The sequence below is a fragment of the Chrysochloris asiatica genome, unplaced genomic scaffold (assembly GCF_000296735.1).
Source record: "Chrysochloris asiatica unplaced genomic scaffold, ChrAsi1.0 scaffold00101, whole genome shotgun sequence".
Taxonomy (NCBI): domain Eukaryota; kingdom Metazoa; phylum Chordata; class Mammalia; order Afrosoricida; family Chrysochloridae; genus Chrysochloris; species Chrysochloris asiatica.
Genome location: NW_006408619.1, coordinates 9,050,413 through 9,059,036, shown reverse-complemented (window position 1 = coordinate 9,059,036; position 8,624 = coordinate 9,050,413). Strand labels below are relative to the sequence as shown.

General features: G+C 41.0%; 1 pseudogene; it reads left to right on the top strand.

The window, feature by feature from the left end:
• The first annotated feature begins 7,205 nt into the window (after window positions 1-7,205).
• LOC102835079 lies at window positions 7,206-7,540 on the top strand (annotated as a pseudogene).
• Window positions 7,541-8,624: the final 1,084 nt, after the last annotated feature.

The following is an 8,624-nucleotide window of genomic DNA, read 5'->3' as shown; positions in this document are numbered from 1 at the left end:
ATTTTTATTACTGGAAAAAGCTTCCTGCTGGCCAGTCAAAACAATGATGAATAATAACCCTGTCTGTGATTTTGGCTGCTTCCTTAATCCTATATGTGAGGTTGTTTGTAATAAAACATTGGGGTGGTTTCATGCCCACAGCAGTTCTGGGTCATGCCTGTTGTTCTGACAAAATTTTACTGTGATCCCAGTGCAGTAGAATTAAACGTTGCCTATTCCTAAGCCATTTCCAGAGTTGTTTCAGCCACTGGGTATTTTGATAGCTTTCAATTTGGGGAGTTTATCTTCTAGCACTTTATCAGACAAACAATGCTCTGCTGTGATCCATAGGCTTTGCGTTGGCTAACTCTCAGAAGTAGATTGCCAGGTCTTTGTTCCCAGTTTTTCTTAGTCTGGGTGCTCTCCTGAAATGTGTTCACCATGAGTAACCCTTCTGGTATTTGAAACACGGGTGACGTAGCTTCCAAAAGCATGGCAACATGAAGCCTACCACAGTATAACAAATGGACAGGTGGGTGGTGGACAATTTGTTCCTCCCCACCTCCCTGCTTTTCACTTTGAATGATCAATTATGTGGTAAAGCACTGGACCACAAGGTCAGTTTGAACCACAAAGTCGGTGGTTCAAACTCACAAGACGCTCTTTGGAAACCCCATACAGGGTTGCTAGGAGTGGGAACCGACTTGACAGCACTTAACAACAACATTCTTACATACAAAGGACCCAGCACTGGAAAGGCACACGAAATATACACATACATGAAATACACACACACATGAAATACACACACATGAAATATACACACACATGAAATATACACACACATGAAATATACACACATGAAATATATGCACACATGAAATATACGCACACACGAAATATACACATACATGAAATATACACACATGAAATATACACACATGAAATACACACACACGAAACACACACACATGAAATATACACACACATGAAACATACACACACATGAAATATACACACACATGAAATATACACACACATGAAATATACACATACATGAAATATACACATACATGCACACAAACATACACTGGCAAAAGGCTGTGCTAGTTTTATAATCAGATCCATACAGAGCATCAGCTGAGTGGTTGGCTAAAGAAAACTTCTTAGTCACTGGGCATTCCTCTTTAAGTCATCCTTAATTACGGTAATAAAAATTGAGTTCTTCATTCTGTTAATGCCAAAGAAGTCAATAAAACTTGTGTAGTAAGTAAGTAAAGTGCATCCATTAGACACCCTTTCCTAAAGAATTTCATGTTATTATACTATTTTGGTTTTGATCTAAATCCTGCCAGAGACCGCTACCTATGTTGTTTTGCCATATATTTAGATCAATTAGAAAGACAATAAATATTTTTAATGACCAAGATACTAGGAGGATGGTGGTGGTGGTGGTGATGGTTATGTGCCATGGAATTGGTTCCAACTGATAGCGACCTTTATAAGATTTCCGAGGTTGTAAATCTTTAGAGAAGCAGAAAGCCTCATCTTTCTCACGCGCAACAGCTGGTAGTTTCAAACTGCTGATTTTGAGGTTAGCAGCCCGATTCATAACCACTATGCTATCAGAGCTTCTTACTAGGGGAATAGACTGAGTCATAAAGCCTTATCTCCTACGTAGGTGTGAAGAATGGGACAAAGTGCAATACTTGAACAGATAACGGCTGTACTGGAAGCAGTCAGAGTGCAATGATTGTCATGAACAATTATTGTGACTGCAACTCCGAGAGGGGAGCTTCAGACTCTGGGAGATTTGAACTGGCCTTTGAAGGCTGGGATCTTGGGGCTGGAGATGGGATAGAGGGATGTGGCTTTCCAGGTGGATGCGAACAGCAGCAGAGAGGCCTCTCAGTGGGAGGATAGTCTCGAGCAGAGTCCAGGTGGAGATTCAGAAGGATAGAAGCTGGGGAGATGGATGTGACTAGCGGTTATTGTTAGCTGCCACCAAGTCAGCCCCCAACTCATGGTGAAACCGTGCACAATGGAATAAAATGCTGCCAGGTCCTGAGCCATCCCTGTGATAGGTTGCAGATCTGACCATTGTGAACAACAGGGCTTTCATGGGCTGATTTTTAGGAGTAGATTGCCAGACCTTTCTTCCTAGTCTATCTTAGTCTGGAAGCTCTGTTGAAACCTGTTTAGCAGCATAGCAACATGCAAGTGTCCACAGACAGAAGCATTGGCTAGAAGTCAAACCCAGGTCTCCTTCATGGAAGGCAAGACTTCTACTTCTGAACCATCACTACCCTGTTTACTTAATGGTTTCATTAAATAGGCTGACCTAAATTCAGTACTTTCTTCAGTCTCCTCCTAAAGCAATGGTTGTCAACTGGGGGAAATTCTGCCCTCCAGAGGACATTTGGGAATGTCTGGACCCTTTTGGTTATTACGAAAGGGCAAGAGGGTGTGCTACTGGCCAGGACTGCTGCTCAGCTATGTACAGTGTACAGGAGAGCCCCACCAACAAAGAAATATCCAGCTCAAAATGTCAATACTGCTGAGGTTGAAAAGCTCTTTAGCCACGTAGCCCTCAGAGCTCCTTTTGTTGTGGCCATGTTGTTGTTGTTAAGTGTTGGGAGCAACTGAGCCGAAGGTCTCTTACCTGGGGTATTTTAACTGAAGGATTGCAACTTAACAGTTGTGATCCAGAAACTCACTGCACCCAAGTCAAGCTGCCCCCTGAGGAACTTGCAGGGCTGCCTCAGGGGACAGGAAACTTGGAAGGTCTTTCCTTGTACACAGCCATGACCTTCAGCTCAGTCTACACAAACATTTAGCTGCTCTAATCTCTGTTATAGCTAGCTACCACAGGTTACATTAGGCTGATAAAGTACCGCTTACTGCATGCACAAACAACACCAAATGTTCTTGCACTCTTTTCCCTGCTCTAAGCACCTCCCTTTGATATGTGTATAAAATAAACTTGCTGCACATGGTCTGGGTTGCAGTATCTCCATCAAAGTGCTGCATCCCAACTGGTTCCAACTTAATTAATTTGTGTCTTGTGTCTTCCTTATCTTTCTAATTTCCCATCACCCTTGTTGTTGTTGTTGTTGTTAGGTGCCATTGAGTTGGTACCGACTCATAGTGACCTTATGCACAGCAGAACGAAACACTGCCTGATCCTGGGCCAACCTCACTACTGTTGCCATGCTTGAGTCCATCAATGCTGCCGCTTGGCCAATCCATCTAGTTGAGGGTCTTCCTCTTTTTCTCTGACCCTCCACCTTACCAAACATGATATCCTTCTCCAGCGACTGGTCCCCCCATCACCCTTACTTGGGTTTAATCTCTCCGCACCGGACTCGGAGACTAGCTGAAGACGGACACGGAAGTTAAGTGCCATGGAGTTGGCTCTGATTTATAGCAACGCCATCCACAACAGCAAAACACACTGTCCAGTCCTGCACCATGCTCACAGTTGTTAGGTTTGAGCCCATTGTTGCAGCCACTGTGTCAATGCCTCTCATTGGACATCTTCCTCTTGTTCACAGATCCTCTACCAATCCTGATATCCCTTCTCAGGAAATGGTCCTTCCTGACAATATGTCCAAAGTACGTGAGGTGAAGTCTTGTTATCTTTGATCCCATGGGGCATTCTGGTTGTACTTGTTCCAAGACAGATTTATTTGTTCTTGTGGAAATCCATGGTAGTTTCAATTTTCTTTGCCAGTATCACAATTCAAAGACAACAATTTTTTCCAGTCTTCCTTATTCATTGTCCAGCGATTGAAAACCACTATGGCTTGGGTCAGGCGCACCTTAATCCTCAAATTGACATCTTTGCTCTTTAATACTTTAAGAGGTCTTCTGCAGCAGATTTGCCTAACGCAATGCTTCACTTGATATCTTGACTGCTGCTTTCCTGAACACTGATTGTAGATCCAAATAAAGTGAAGTGCTTTGTTTATCATAATGTTTACTGACCCACTTGTGAGGACTTTTGTTTTCTTTACAGTGCTTTCATACTGAAGACTGTGGTCTTTGATCTTCATAAGCAAACACCTCGAGCTTGTATCATCTGCATATTGCAGGTGGTTAATGAGCCTTCCTACAAGCTTGATGCCATGTTCTTCCTCATATAATCCAGCTTCTTGGATAATTTGCTCAGCATCAAGATTGAATAAGTATGGTGAAAGGATGCACACCTTTCCTTGTTTGAAAACACTCAATATACCCTTGATCTTTTGATCCCCTTGGATTCTGTACAGGTTCCACAAGCGCACAATTCAGTATTCTGGAATTCCCATGCTTCATGATGTTATCCATAATTTGTTATGGTCCACACAGTCGAATGTCTTTGTGTAGCCAGTAAAACACAAAGAAATATCTTTCTGGTATTCTGTTTCAGCCAAGATCCATCTGATGTCAGCAATGAGAATCCTCATTCCATGTCCTCTTCTGAATCCAGCTTAAATTTCAAGCAGCTCCTTGTCAAGGTACTGCTGAAACCATCTTTAAATTAAATTATCTTCAGCAAAATTGTACTTGTGTGTGATATTAATGATGCTGTTAGATAATTTCCACATTGTGGGTCACCTTTTTTCGAAAAGCACAAATATGGATTTCTTCCAGTAGCTCTTTTCCAAATTTCTTGGCACAGAAATTTCCATCACTGCATCAGTTTGTTGAAACATTTCAATGGTATTCGATCAATTCCTGGAGCCTTGTTTTTCACTAATGCCTTCAGTGCAACTTGAACATTCTCCTTTAATATCTTTGGTTCTTTACAATATGCTACCTCCTGAAATGGTTGAAATCCAACTAATTATTTTTGGTACATTGACTCTGCATATTCCTTCCATGTTCTTTTGATGCTTCCTGCATCGTTCAATTTTTTGCCCACAGAATCCTTCAATATTTCAAGTTGAGGCTTGCTTTTTTTTCTTCACTTCTCTCTGCTTAAGAAATGCTGAGCGTCGTCTTCCCTTTTGGATTTCTAACTCCAGGTCTTTGCACATTTCATTATAATATTTTGCCTTCTTGAGTTGTCCTTTCAAATTTTCTGTTTAGCTCCTTTATTTCATCATTTCTTCCAGTTGCTTTGGCTACTCTACATTCAGAGTCTCTTCTGACATCCACTTTGGTCTTTTTAATGATCCTTTGCTTTCTTTGTGTATGATCATCTTGATATCATCCCACAACTCCTTTGGCCTTTGGTCATTAGTTTTCAATGCTTCAAACCTGTTCTTGAGATGGTCTCTAAAGTCAGGTGAGATGTACTTAAGGTCATATTTTGGCTCTTGTGGACTTGTTTTAATTTTCTTCAACCTCAGCCTGAACATGCATAGGAGCAATTGATCGTCTGTTTAACAATCGGGCCCTGGCCTTGTTTTGGCTGATGGTTTTGAGTTTCTCTCTCATCTCTTCCACAGATGTAGTCAGTTTGATTCCTGTGTATTTAATCTGGTGAGGTCTACATGTGTAGTCACAGTTTATGTTGTTGAAAAAAGGTGTTTGCAATGAATAGATCATTGGTTTTAAAAAATTCAATCATGCAATCTCCAGAATCATTAGTATCATCCAGGCCGTATTTTTCCAGTACTGATGCTTCCTTTTTGTTTTCAACTTTCACATTCCAGTCATCAATGTGTCTTAGTTTCATGCTTGATTGATTTCAGACTGAGAAAGTTGAAAAAAATTCTTCAATGTCTTCATCATTGTTTTTGGGAGTTGGTGTGTAAATTTGAATAATAATCGTATTAACTGGCTTTTGTATGTGCTTAGATATTGCTCTATCAAAAGCAGTATTGCGTTTCAAGATGGATTTTGAAATGTTCTTTTTGACAATGAATACAACATCATTCCTCTTGAATTTGTTGTTCCTGGCATAGTAAGCCCTATGATTGTCTGAATCAAAATGGCCAATACCTGTCCATTTCAGCTCTCTAATTCTGAGGATAATAATCTTTCTGTGTTTCATTTTTTTTTATTGTTGTATTGTGAATTATGTGATAGTTTACATTGGAGAACATTAGTTTTATATTTATCCTATCGTATATCATTTCATTGTCATGGTTACAATCCCCTCCATGCATCATCAACCAACCAAAAGGTATACACCACAAGCCTGCCCCCGGTCATCAGCACACAGCCCCTCTCCCTCTCTGTGTCTAAAGTCCCCAGCTGCTCCATCTCTCCATGTCATCGTCTCTGCCTCCATCTCAGGCATCACTGCTTCCCTGGGTAGGCTCCCACTCGCCGCTCTTCCCCCTTGATGGTTCATTTCATTTTTGACTACAAATTTTCCTACATTCGTATTTCATACATTCCATAATCTGACTATTAATGGATGTTTACAGCTGCTTCCCTCATTTTGAGCCATGCCCCATCAGCAAATGAAGATCCCCAAAGCTTTTTGCTATCCATGTCATTACGGTCAACTCTTCTTGAGGAACAGCTTTTCCCCAGTTGTATTTTGAGTGCCTTCCAACCTGAGGGGCTCATCATCATCATTCCAGCCTGAGGGGCTCATCATCTGGCACTAGATCTGACAATGTACTTCTGTTACTCATAATGATTTCAGTCCCTAATCTTTCAGAGTGGACTGCCTATTCCATTTTCTTAGTCTGGAAGCTCCGCTGAAACCTGTCTATCATGGGTGACCCTGCAGGTACAGCTTCTAGCATCCCAGCAACACATAGGCCGTTACAACACGCTACACTGGGAGACATATGCTAGGTGTACATATTCTAATACACATTAAAATCATGCCATAACTATGAAATTTTGTAGTATTCTTCCATGTGCTGCCCTAAAATTATCCCCTGTACTATTCCAAATACAGACATTGCACTTAAAAGGTTCATTTTTAAACTCAGTATCTCTAAATAACCTGTGGTACATCTTAATCCACTTGGGGAAACACAATGCCCATTTCATAGTTGTTAAGTTCCATTGAGTCAATTCCGACTCATAGAGACCATATATAGCGTTTTTTCCATGGAGGAGCAGCTGGTGGTTTTGAACTACCCACCTTTTGGTTAGCAGTGCAGTGTTTATCCTACAGTGCCAAACTATGGACTCCATGGTCAGTAATGCTTGGAATAAAATGGAAAAGAATTAGATTTCATTTCTTCTGAGTCTTAAGAGCATGTGCCTTGGGTTCTTTCTGCCATTTGGAGTCTGTGGAGGCCTGCTGGGAACAGGATTTCAAAGCCGACACTATGTCTGGAAGGCTGTGGTCCAAGGCTGTTTTCACTGGCTATAAATGGAGTCTCCGGACCAATGGGAGCAATCAGCTCTTCTTAAAATTGAAGGTGTTTGTGCTCAAGATGAAAGCAAATCCTATTTAGGCAAGAGATTTGCTTATGTGTAAAAAGCAAAGATTAACCCAGTGACTCCTGATGGCAAACCTAACAAAGTCAGAGTCATCTGAGGAAAGGAAACGAAAGTGTGCCCATGGAAACAGTGGCATGGTTCATGCTAATTCCGAAGCAAACTTCCTGGTAAGGACATTGGACACAGAAACCGTGTAATGTTGTACCCCTCAAGGATTTAACCCTATTGAAAAATAAATGAATAAAATCGTGGATTTGTTTTTTAAAAAAAGGAAAAAAAAAAGAGCTATGGAAGTAGAAGTAGAATTAATTCAAATCTAGACTCTGGAATTTTATTAGTTGTGGTTTTTTTTTTTTTTTGTTTTGGTTTTTTGGCAAGTGATCTAAATATGAGTTTTCATTTCCTCAGCGATAAGGTTGTTGTTGTTAGGTGCCATCGAGTTGGTACTGACTTATAGTGACCTTATGCACAGCAGAATGAAACACTGCCCGATCCTGGGCCAACCTCACTATCATTGCCATGTGTGAACCCCTTGATGCTGCTACTTTGTCAATCCATCCTGCTGGGGGTCTTCCTCTTTTTCTCTGACCCTCCACCTTACCAACCATGATATCCTTCTCCAGTGACTGGTCCCTCCTGACAACGTGTCCAAAGTATGAGAGACAAAGTTTGGCCATCCTGGCCTCCAAGGAGCACTCTGGCTGCACTTCTTCCAACACAGGTCTGTTGGTTCTTTTGGCAGCCCAGGGCACTTTCAATATTCTCCTCCAACACCATAACTCAAATGCATCAGTTCTTCTATGGTCTTCCTTAGTCACTGTCCAGCTTTCGCATGCATATGAGGTTATTGAAAATACCATGCCTTGGGTCAGGCGCACCTTAGTCCTCAAGCTGACATCTTTGCTCTTCAACACTTTAAAAAGGTCTAATGCAGCAGATTTGCCTAATGCAATATGTTGTTTGATTTCTTAACTGCTGCTTCCATGAGTATTGATAGTTGACCCAAGAAGAATGAAGTCCTTGACAACTTCAATCTTTTCTCCATTGATAAGAATGTTGTTTATTGGTCCAGTGATGAGGATTTTTGTTTTCTTTACATTGAGATGCAATCCATACTAAAGGCTATGGTCTTTGATCTTCATCAGTAAATATTTTAAGTCTTCTTCACTTTCAGCAAGCAAGGTTGTATCATGTAGATATAATAATACTATCTCATCATGTTGAAAAATGAAAAAGGTATGTGAAATACTTGATACAGCATTCTGTATATGGTTGTTGTTGGTTAGTCTGTCAAAGCGGGTCCA